Genomic DNA, 12,740 nt, shown 5'->3' on the forward strand with positions numbered 1-12,740 from the left:
CATTTCTTTGTGTCTTCTTCTATTTCTTTTAACAGTGTTTTATAGTTTTCTTTGTATAGGTCCTTTACCTCTTTTGTTAGATTTATTCCCAAGTATTTGATTTTTATTTTTGTTTCAATAATAAAAGGGATGATTTTTCTTTAAATTTCTTCTTCTTCAGATTTATTGTTTGTGTATAGGAAGGCTACTGACTTTTGCGTGTTGATTTTGTATCCTGCCACTTTACTGAACTGATTGATGAGTTGAATTATATTTCTGTGGAGTTTTTGGGGTTCTCTATATATATTATCATATCATCTGCAAATAGTGATAGCTTGACTTCTTCTTTTCCTATTTGGATTCCTTGTATGTCTTTCTCTTGTCTTATTGCTCTGGCTAGGACTTCCAGTAATATATTGAAAAGCAGTGGTGAGAGTGGACATCCTTGTCTTGTTCCAGATCTTAATGGAATTGCTTTCAGCTTTTCACCATTGAGAATGATACTGGCTGTTGGCTTGTCATGTATGGCCTTTATGATGTTGAGGTATGTTCCTTGTATCCCAAGAATTTCAAGGGCTTTTATCATGAATGTGTGTTGCACTTTGTTGAAAGCTTTCTCAGCATCAATTGATATTATCATGTGTTTTTTATATTTCTTTTTGATTTCATTTATTTCTGCTTTGTTTTTTTTATTATTTCCTTTCTTCTACTGGTTTTGGGTTTTTTTTGTTGTTCTTTTTCTAGATTGTTGAGCTCGAGATTAGGTTATTTTTTTGAGTTCTTTCTTGTTTCTTGATGTGAGCCTCTATTGCTATATATTTTCCTCTTATTACTGTTTTTGCTTTGTCCCATACATTTAGGAATTTGGTGTCATCCTTGTCATTCAATTGAAAGAATTTTTTAATTTCTTCTTTGATCTCCTCATTTGTCCAGTGGTCTTCTAGCAGTGTGGTTTTCAATCTCCATAAGGTAGGAGAATTCCTTACCTTCTTTTTATGGTTTATTTCTAGTTTGATACCTTCATGGTCAGAAAAGGTGGTTGGTATGATTTCAATCTTGATGTATCTGTTGATGTTTGTCTTGTGTCCCAGTATGTGATCGATCCTGGAGAATGATCTGTGTGCGCTTGAGAAAAATGTGTACTCCATTTTTTTTGGGTTTAGTGTTCTATAGATGTCTGTTAAGCCCAAGTGCTCTAGGTACTTATTTAGAGTTTTAGTGTCTTTACTTATTTTATTGTCTCGTTGATCTATCCATTGCTGTTAGTGGTGTATACGTAGTCTCCCACTACGTATTTGTTTTCTCTGATGTCTGTTTTCAGAGATGTCAATAGTTGTCTGATATATTTTGGTGCTCCTTCGTTTGGTGAATATATGTTAATGAGTGTTATTTCCTCTTGAAGTATAGTCCCCTTGATCATAATGTAGTGACCATTGGGGTTTCTTTTTACCTTTTTGAGTTTGAAATCTGTTTTATCTGATATAAGTATAGCTGTTCCTGCTTTCTCTTTTGGTCCATTTGCTTGTAGGATTGTTTTCCATCCTTTAACTTTGAGTCTATTTTTATATTTTGTAGTGTTTCCTGGAGACAGCAAAAGGTTGGGTTTTGTTTCTTAATCCAGCCTGCGACTCTGTGTCTTTTTATTGAAGAGTTTAGTCCATTTACATTTAGGGTTGATATTGATATGTTAGCATCTGTATTTGCCATTGTGTTTGTCTTTCCTTTGATTTTATTTATTTATTCTTTTAATAACTTTTTTATTTGGCCTTCCTTCGTTGTTATTCGTCCCTCTGAGGTTCTGGCTTTAGGACTCCTTGCAGTATTTTTTGGAGTGGGGTTTTAGTTGTAATGAAATTCCAGAGTTTCTGTTTGTCTGGGAAGGTCCTTATTCTTTTTTCATAGAGGAAGGAGAGCGTTGCAGGATAGAGTATTCTTGGAGTCTGTTGACTATGTCCCTCCACTCTCTCCTTGCCCTTAGTGTTTCTTTGGAGAAGTCTGATGTCAGCCTGATTGGTTTTCCTTTGTATGTTATCTGTTTCTTCCCTCCTGTCAGCTTCATTATTTTTTCCTAGTCCTGGATTCTTGGGAGCTTTACTATTATGTGTCTTGCAGTTTTTTTTTTTTTCCTTTCATCATGGAAGTTTGGTGTTCTTCTTGCTTCTTGTATATCAATTTTCATCTCCTTCTTCACGTTTGGGAAGTTCTCTTCAATTATCTCCTTGAATATTTTCTCTGTTCCTGCATCTCTCTCTTCTACTTCTGGTATTCCTATAACTCTTATATTTCCTTTCCTCATGGAGTCAGATAATTCCTGAAGTTGTTCTTCGGTCTTTTTCCTTCGTACTTCTCCTTCCTTTTCTGTTTTGGTTCTTTTTATTTCTGTGTCTTCAAGAGTGCTTATTTGTTCTTCCATTTCATCTATTCTGCTTTCCTTGCTTTTCCCAGAGTTCTTTAGTGCCTCCATTAATTCTTTGATCTCCTGCATTTCTTTCACTTCCCTCTTTAGGGACTCAATTTCATTCTTCTGTTTGTTGATTATTTTTCTGTTATCATTGTTTTCCTTTATGAGTTCTGTCTTTTTTTTTTTTCCAGTGGGGACCCACAGAAAAGGGTCTGAGTTCTGTCATTTTTTTTTAATCATGGCAATTTGAAGTTGTCTTTCTGGAAGCTCAGAAGTTCTTCCAAGTTACTGTTGTTGCAATCTGGAGGGTGGTTTTCTTTTTGTGGTGTGCTTTTTTCCTGAGGAGTTGCTAGGTTAAGTGTGGTTCTTCTACTCCCTACTGTCTGTATTCTAATTTGTTGTATGCATTGGGACACTGTGTTTCTGGGACTGGCCGGCATCTTGGGTGAACTTCTCTGCTCCCTTCTCGCTCCTCCGGGAGCCATCTGTCGGTTTCAAGCAGTCTTTACAGAAGAAAGGTCCCTGTTCTAAAATGGCTATGCGGGGACACACTCCCCTGCATGCCTGGTCTGCCCCGCCGGTGGGTTCCTGCTCCCCCTCTGGGCTTGGACTGCAGGCCAGAAGGGGCCTGGCGTGGGTGAAATTCCCTGCTCCCCTCTGGCTCCTCCGGGAGCCTTCTACTGGTTTCAGGCAGTCTTTACTGAAGAAATGTCCCTGTTCTAAAATGGCAATGTGGGACACAGTCCCCGCACGCCCACTCTTGGGCACACTATTCTGTGCGCCCAGTCTGCCCCGTCCATGGGTGTCCGCTCCCCCTCTGGGCTTGGACTGCTGGTCAGAAGTTGCCTGGCGTGGGCAAACTTTCCAACTCACCACTGGCTCCTCCAGGAGCCTTCTGACATTTTCAAGCAGTCTTTTCTGAAGAAAGGTCCCTGTTCTATGGGGTGTTGGTGATTTTTTTTATGGTTGCTAGGTGGCACCAGAGATCTCTCCTAGTGTCCTTGGCAGCTGTTTTTTTTTTTTTTCACCTGGTGGGACTGGGAACAGAGTGGGAGTGGTGGGAAAAGCCTCAACGGCTTTGGGGTGCTGTGTCTGCCTTGTGCCCCACCGTTGTGGGGAACCCATGCCCCGAATTTCATGCCCCGGGTCTCAGTTCCAAAGCCCTCAGGTCCAGGATGTGGGCTATAGCCCAGTTCAGTGTCCACAGAAATAGCTCCTTTTGCACCCTGCTCCCTAGCCCAGGTGCCTGGTTTCTGATTACTCAGGGAAGGACATTCACCTCAGTGAGGACCCCCGCACGTCTCCCTGCAAGCCTAGGTCGCAGGCACAGGGACCTGGGCAGCCGCGATCTGCATTTGCTTTTCAGGCACAACGCTTTCCCGCACAAGCTTACCGGCTGGCCTGTGGCTGTGTGCAGGTCTCCGGGAATCTCTGTTTTTCTCTAATGGCGCCCGGAGCCATTCGCTCACCTCTGCGGCGAATCCTGCAGGGTTCTCCACAGCTCCAGTTCACGGGGTGTGGTGGCTGAAATAATTCCTTTCCATTCACAGTCCTGCTTGATGCGTAGTTTGTTCTTGTTGGTTGTTTTAGTTTTGTTTTTGTTTTTTTCCTCCTTTCTGTTGGTCGGAGAGTGCCGACTTTGTGGGTGGGGGAGGGTAGCAGGGTTCTGAGATTTCCTCCCTTCTAGTCCTCTTTTATGGCAACTTTCTTCTTCGGGTAGTTTGCTGGAGTCGACTGTTTATCTTCCGTGTCCCAGTTCTCACTGTGACCTGCCGCTTTTCCTCCCTATTAACTTTTTTTTTTTTTTAATGGGAGATCTTACTCGCAGTGTTTCCTCGCAGCCATGTTGATCCGCCTCTCTCCAAAACATGAGACTTTAATGGGAAGGAACTTTATTACAATTAGGAAGCAATACAAGAAAGGCAAATAATCTAGTTTCTAAATCAAGCACCAAGTTACCCATCCCCGTGTGGGTAAAACTCCATCTAAATGGGATTGGCCAGAGCAAGGCCCCAAAACCAGCCACAAGTCTTAAGCATCTTCCAGTGGGGACCCACAGAAAAGTGTCAGAAACAACCAGACAAGCCCAGAAGGAAAAAAGCAAAATCAAAATCAAGATAAAAGCTCCCATTGTCACCTCCCCACAGGTCTCACCCACATCTGTGTCACCCTGTCCATGACCAAAAGACAAGGGCAGTTTCTTCACGTGTCTCTAGGCTCCATGTGCCTCCTCCAGGCTCCTTCTGGCTCCATCCTGCTTCCTTCCTCAGTCTCCTCTGCAGCCTCTTCTCTTCCTGTTCAGCACCACCCTCCATTTGGGTGGGGCATCGAACCTGGCACCTCCCGCTTTCCTGGGGACCATCCTGTTACAATCCTTCCTTTTAGTTTTTATTCCACCCTATCTATGGTGGCACAGATCTCAGGGTGTAGTCTTAGGAGACAGTTTTTTTTTCAGGGTTACAATGTGTGTAAAAGAAGCAACAATTAGTCAGCAGCATTGTCCATGAATGCCCAGTATGACAGTTTTCCATTGCTGGAAAATAGTCCATTATTCTAGCAAAAAGAAAAAAAAAATCTGGAGCATTAGCTAAAACAAGACAACAAATATATCGAAATCACAGGGGAAAAAAATCTTAAAATTGGTTAAACTTATGTAAAACACAAATTTTCTCAACCTTGACCCCAAAATTTTAACAACATAGCAAAAGTTTGCAAACTAAATTTACTTTTAAACCATTTTACCTATTTTTGCATAAAATCACAGGGCCTAACAACTAAACAGCAATTTTTGCTGGCTTTGTTGGAATACTCCATATAGGGTCAGAGCGAACCATTGGCATCCAGTCGATGAAGGCTTCAGGAACAAAGTTTGTCTCCTCAGACTCCACCTGGGCTTTCCTCTTCTCGAGGGTACCAGGGACTTTTCGTTGGCTGGGCTGTCCAGTCCTGCCAATGGAGGCAAGCTTTCTTACCTTCTTTGGAGGTCTCTGGAACCCTACAAACAAAGCAAACAGGTTCTCCTCTTCTTGGTTAAGCTCTGTTTCAACTTTCTGGAAGAACTCCACTCAAAGTCTCAAAATGAAACTTATGTCCAATTTTTTAGTTTAAGCAAACAAAATCCTTATGGAAGTTATGCAAAAACAGACTCTGAAGTAAGTAGTAAAAGATTACTACCACTATTTTATGCTGTGTTCGTATCAAGGGGAGAGAAAATGCAAACACAATTTAGCTTTCCTGGAAAAAAAAACTTCAACTTTGCTGCAGATCCTGGTCACCAAAACAAGATAACTTTGTGGATACAGAACAAAATGCAAAAAAGTTACCAGTATTATGTCAAAGAAAACTTAGTAAATATCAGGTGTATTTCCAGGTCTATTCAGTCCTTAGTAGGAAAGTTTTACTCTCAACAGTTCCATCAATAGAAATCTGTTGAGAACTTTTCTCCCTATATTTCGAGAAACAATTTCTTAAGATATTAAACAATTGAAGTATACAATATTACAAGGTGAAAATCACCATTGACAATTTACATTCATATCAGGTCAAGGTGTTGCCCATTTTCCCAAGTGACAATGCTTCCCTTCTAGTTTTACTCCACTAGATAAACTAAATAGAATAAATTCATCTAATGCCTTTCCCAGGAGGAAAGGAAAAAACTTTGTCAAGTGTCTCAGGAGCTCTACTGATGTTCCACAAAATTTCCTTGTATCAGCCAAATGACAGGCTACCAAACTTGTACTTGAATTTAGATTTCTGGGAAGCTTTGTCATAAATATCAGAAAAACAACAGAAACAACAATATTCAATGTCTATGAAGGCAACGGCTTAGTTCACTAGTATAATTTTGACAATCAAACAATAACACCATAACCTTTAGTTTTTTTCTCATAACTGGAGACTTTTTTTTCAACGTCTGTGGGCACCATGTATACCAAATTTTCAACCTCTAGAGGCCAAGACAGACACAAGGACATACAACATATAGACATTTTTTTTTTTAATTATGCCATGTGGAATATATTACGTAGCTGCAGTTTAACTCCATAGGCTCAGAAAAAAAAATATTCAAGTCCAAAAAAAATGTGGAGTGTTGCTGGCAGAAAACAGTTTCCAGTTGTCATCCTACAAACCTGGGACTTTGGAAATAGGAGGGAAAAGTTTTATTAATCACAAGAGTTACATGACCTTGTTTATCACTTTAGGGTTTTCAGTATTCAAGACTTTTTATTAGAAGTCAATCCTGTACAGAAGCTGAAAGAGTAAAATCAACAGTTAACTTTTAAGCAAAAGGAGTCATCTCTTGTTAGCCACCAAGCAGGCACTCCTTGGGTTTCCTGGAACAGAACCTGAAAAAGCAAAATCAAAATATCAGTAATTAACTTTCAATTAAAAGGAGTCATCTCCTTACTTCTGTTAGCCACTCTGGGACAGAAGCTGAAAGAGCAGATTCAACATCAAAGCATGGATTACACCTCCCCCACAGTAGGGAGGGACAACAACAACACAGGTATGAAAACCTGGTACAGTTACATGCTGCGCCATAAAGAGTGCTTTCCACAAAAGACCTTCCTCAGTAGAAAGCAGAAACTTACAATCTTGTCTTACATCAGCAATTGAACAAATCCAGGATTCAAAATGGCAAATCCTTTCAGACTCAGACAAAATCTTGTTAATTTTTCTGATCCAGACTTTGTAAAAATTCAATTTATCTCCAAGAATCTATTATCAAGGCTACCAGCAACTACCAGTTACTGCTTAAGGCTACTCTTTCCTTAACACCCAGGCATACATTTGCTAATTTAAACACCACTGCTCCACAATTGGCTTGCAAAATCCACCTGGCAGAGGTCAGGAAGTAGACAAAGACAAAGCAACATATCACTGAAGAATCATTATTGCCTTTAGAAATGCTAATGAGACAGCAGAGATTACAAAAAGAAAGAAAAAAAAAGTTCCAAAGCCCTAGCAACAAGAACCTCTGAATTTTACAAGAGCCTGCCAAGTGGCCTCAGATGCCATCTTTGATCTGTCCACATGGTCCAATGTACTGCCTAATCTTTTCAGTAAAACTGTTGTACAGAACAATTTGCACAAAATCAAATGTCTTAGCAAGTCACTACAAACAAATTACATACAGACACAGATCTTCACAAAGCCCAAGCCAGATTTTCAACAGCAAATCTACATATGAAACAAACACACCAGAGAAACCAAAAATCACATTTGCGCTTATGGGAGCCAGTGCCATAGGGAAGCCCAGTTTCCCCAGGGGGCTGACTAAGCATGGATGGCTCTGTCCTAAATCACGTTGGGTGCCAAATCTGTTATAGGGCAGGGAGAGGGGCAGCCCAAAACGCGCAAAACTGCCTATTCTATATAGGGTTCTGCCATCCGCTGCATCAACACAAAACATGAGACTTTAATGGGAAGGAACTTCAAAACAATTAGGAAACAATACAAGAAAGGCAAAGAATCTAGTTTCTAAATCAAGCACCCAAAGTCACCTGTCCCCTCGTGGGTAAAACTCCATCCAAATGGGATTGGCCCAGAACAAGTCCCCAAAGACTGCCACACGTCTAAAGCATCTTCCAGTGGGGACTGTGGAACCAAGCTTAGCCAAGGTTTCGCCATTTTGTATATCCTCCACTTTGATATGTTAGTGCCTGTATAGCCGCATTCCGGAGATAGTTTCAGCAGTCACAACCCTCACTCCACTTGGTGACGAAAAAGCAGACCACCCCAGCCACCAATGAAGGCAGTCCTGTCCATAAATGGAACAGCATCACTAACTGTCCAATCATTTTGAAACTATAACCATGCATGTCAAAATGCCTTTGTAGTAGCCAATGAGTAATTGCCAACTTCTTTCAAAATTCACGCCACTTGTGACCCTATAATAGACCCCTGCTTCCTCTGTTCGGGGCTCTTGCTATCTGCCACTGCATTGGTAGGTGCCGTGAGCCCGGACTCAAGCCCATAATAAACTCCCTTTTGCATTTGCATCAGCTGTCTTTGGATTCTTGGATGCTATGCTCGCCAAGTCAGCTGATCTTGGGCACAACAAGGACCCACAGAAAAGGGTCAGAAACAACCAGACAAGCCCGGAAGGAAAAAAAGCAAAATCAAAATCAAGATAAAAGCTGCCATTGTCACCTCCCCATGGGTCTCACCCACATCTATGTCACCCCGTCCATGACCAAAAGACAAGCGCAGTTTCTTCACGTGTCTCTAGGCTCCATGTGCCTCCTACAGGTCTCCTTCTGGCTCCATCCTGCTTCCTTCCTCAGTATCCTCTGCAGCCTCTTCTCTTCCTGCTCATCTCCACCCTCCATTTGGGTAAGGCAGGGAACCTGGAACCTCCCCCTTTCCTGGGGACCACCCTGTTACAGTTTCTCAAACCTTATTTGCAAAGTGAAACCTGAAATGATATCAGGGAATATTTCCTATTCTGTTACATTCCCATAGTCCTCTCTTGCATACTGAGTGGAACTTCTGCTAATGTGTGATTTGTTTAAGGTGATACATTGTTTCACTAAGTTACATGGATCTTTAGTGTTAATTACACTGGAATCAAATGATCAAAAATATGTTTTATTTTTTAATCACAAATCCCAAATGAAAAATTCGTACTGTAAGTTGTCAAGAAGTGATGGCACTCAATTTTTCATAATCCTGGTTTTCTCTGAGAGCTTATATTTTATGAGGCAAAATTACTGCCATTTGTTAACTGTCTGTTGATTTTCTTCAGGAACTAGATATCATTTTGAGGAAAGTGTCTGCTAATTAACCAAATTTAAATAACCTTAGTTTTTGTCATTCATCCCTTCAGGTAAAGATGATGTTGCCCACAAATATAAAGAACCTAATTCATCTCAAACAAATATTTTCCTCAGCACTCACTGCTTGGGGATGCTGCAGAAGTGCTCTGTGTGTCCTTCCAGGTCAGCACACCATATATTTTCAAATGTGGATTTGAGTTTGATGTAATAATGAAGATAATATTTAGTGCTTTTTCCAGGACATTTTCCAGTGAAATTGGCTTTAATGTTTGTCTCTGCAGGTAAGTGCTGGTGAGGAATCACTACTTCTGCAGTGGTACTATAAGCTCCACTCTTACTAAATTTTACCTCAGCAAATGCCAAAATAGTGAAAAGACAAATGGTGTCTATGTGATGTTTTGAAAACAATTTTACCTCATGGACCACATGAAAGGTTCTGGGTGACTTCAAGGGCTCCACATGTTAGGGGGTAAAGGATGCCCTAAAGCTAATTCCATACAGGCTTTGTGGACTCCACCCCCACCCCAGGTCAAAGCCAAAGACACTTGGAACTCCAAATCCCATCACCACCAAAGGGAAGGTGGCTGGGACCTGAGGGTGGGGTTAAGCAGCCAGGTTGGTATAAAGGCAGACACATGGGCCCGGGGTTCCCCCATTTTTGACTCTCCAACAGCTCGCAGCGTCCGGCCAACTCTGAGAGTGCTTTTGGGTTTCCAGTTCGGCGGATTGGGTAAGACACATTAAAGACTTTATTTCCCTATTTTCTCCCTGAGTTGTACATTTTCCTTATTTCCTTTTCCCTTGTAAATAAACCCTTTATTAACCTTGTGTGTATGCCTGTAATAGAGTATTAATAAGTCCCTTTTAAGCGTGCAGGTGAGGACCCACAGCCAGGCAACCCGTTCAATATTGGGGCTGCCCTATAACACACAGACCACACTTTGAGAAATGCTTTTCTCACGAAACCAGGGAGCATCTCCCAAGTGTTCTCTGCCTTTGCCTCCCCTTCGCTTCCCAGAATCCCTCTCCCTGGCTGGCTCCTGCCTCCCCAAGCTGCCTCCCCTGCAGATACAATGGGGAGCAGAGAGAGGACCCTGGAGACTTAGAGCTTGCAATGTCATGAGAGATGGTCACTGAGTAAAGGTGACAAACACACATGTAAACCCAACCTGAGATACATGCTGGGAGGAAGTATGTGTTTCCTACCGCAGGACCCAATAGACAAATCTTTCCCCTCTTCCCTCAGCCCCTCTCCAAGACCTACCGCAGGACCCAACCAGACTGAGGAGGCCTGTAGCTTAATCTACCACCTGGTCCTGGCCCCATCCTCATCCTCATCTGCTCTTCCCCTCATTTATTATGCACTGAAGAATAGGACTCCCCAAGATGTTCAGGAAGGTGTCTCCAAGACAGGCCACTTTGGCGTGTGAGTTATTTCCATCTGAGGTTCATCAGGAGTTCATATTTTTTTTTAGCTTTTATTTTGGAATATTTATTTATTTATGCATATAAGAGCTGGGGTACAGGCCTGAGGTGGGGGGGTGAGAGGATTCACCAGAGATAGAGTGGGGAGCAGAACAGGCAGATCGATCAAAATACACTGCTGAGAGGATCAGCTGGTGTGTCAGGAGAGGTCTGCTGCACCATGTGGGTTGCTCCCTGGTTGGCCGGGGGATTGAACTCGTGCTGCAGAGTGTGCAGACAGCTTCATAGGTTGCTTCTTAACCCCTTGTGCCACCAGGGGTTCATCTTCAGAAACATTTACCACTTCTAGAACTATCTAGTGTGAAAATTGCTCGTCTTACCTGAAAGTATGGTTATTACCAGAAGCGAGCTTTGGATCCAAGAAACCTACATACATGTCAGGGCAAACATAATTATAGAACATCTGGTCTTCATCCTATGAGCTGCCCTGTCCTTGCCATATGACCCCCTTCTCTCTCCTGGAGGCCCCAGGCCCCATCTCACTCCTTAGCCAGGAGACACACCCTCCTTCCTGCAGGGATTTCACACTCATTTAGATGTAGATTCCCTACACTTATATAGGTAAATTTGGTTATTTTCCAGTACTGAAAAAAAGAAAAAGGAGATCTTATAAAATTTCTTGTGCTCAGAATAAGAGTTCTTGAAAATTAGAGACTGAATCACAGAAATGAATAAATCAGTAGATGAACTGGACTAATAAAGACTCACTCCCACTGTATAATGTAAATGGAAAAGAAATGTCAAGCAGAGAGAAGACCTAAAAGAACCTGAGTCTATCGATCAGGAGATTCCAGCAAGTTAATAATATGAGTGTCTAAAAGAATGGACAGTGGAAATGATGAAAAATATCAAGAAAATCCCTGAGCATTCACAGATAAAATGTGCACGCTGAGTGTCCTCCCTGGGTTCCTCCTACAGAGGATGAGCAGCCCCACACCATGAAGTGCCCCAGGGACTTTCAGAAAGAGGCTGAAGAAGAACAGACCTTGGGGCCCTCAAGAGACAACTCAGGCCTGGAGGGCAGAAGACCCTGGAGCCAGGCCTGCCCAGTCCTCAGGGGAATCCAGCCCAGACTCATGTCAGGCCCAGGTGAGGGAGGTGCTGGGGGCATAGACATTCACTTCAGCTGTTTGTGATCTCTGGGGTTACTTTCCATGTCCCTCCTCTAGAGGGCAAAGGGCACTGGTGGGCAAAGGGGAAACAAAGATGATGGACACAGAACAGGAAACAGGAAAATCAACCACAGTGGAGCAGGGACAGGAGAGAGGTTTAGGGTGAGGCGAGGGATCTGGGCCTTCAGCCCCACCTACTTGAGCAGGCCCCAGACCCCTGGAGGCAGAACGGAGGCTGTGGAACAGGGGTCTGCCCTGGATGAAGTGGGAAGAATAGCTGGTATGTGTGATATGTCCACGGAGATTCTGACCACAGGGGAGGGTTTCTGGGTGATAAAGATGGAGCAAAACAGGAACTAAGCCCACGAGGGAACAAGATAATTCTAACTCCAGAGAAAAAAAAAGTATCCTTGTCTACTCACTGCTCTGCTGTGACTGGCTCTCACGAGATCATAATGATGCAAACCCTGAACCACATGTATCTAAAAACCTGCCAGAGGGGTCTCAGGGGGCAAATGACTGTGCTGTGGATTCCCAGGGGCCACCTTTGAGGCCTCCTTGCCACACAGATTCAGCTCTGAAGGCCTGGCGAGAGGCCTGGGCAGTGTGGGCAGAGACTTCTGCAAGATCCTTGTTGAAGGTTTCAATGTGAAGTAGAACAAGGGGCCAGGGAGGGCTGTGGGGAAGATAGTGACTGGAAACCCTGAGAGGAAGCCACAGCTGTCATCCAAGAGAGGGAACAGAAAGAGGAAGCAAGTGACCAGGCAGAGACCAACCAGGTTAAGTTCAGAGAGCAGCTGCTGCAAGAATCAGACAAGAATCAGACTCATGAGCATGTTGGGAGCTGACACTGAGGAGGCTGAAAACTCAGACAGAGCCGACATTTCTGCCAGGCTGACAGGCACGCGGAACAGCTTACTGGTGGTCTGCACCCTCCAGGCTGCTCAGATAAATGGGTGCCCTTGGAGACGTTGAAGGACAGGC

The sequence above is a fragment of the Talpa europaea genome (genome assembly GCF_964194135.1).
Source record: "Talpa europaea genome assembly, chromosome: 8".
In the NCBI taxonomy this organism is placed as follows: Eukaryota; Metazoa; Chordata; class Mammalia; order Eulipotyphla; family Talpidae; genus Talpa; species Talpa europaea.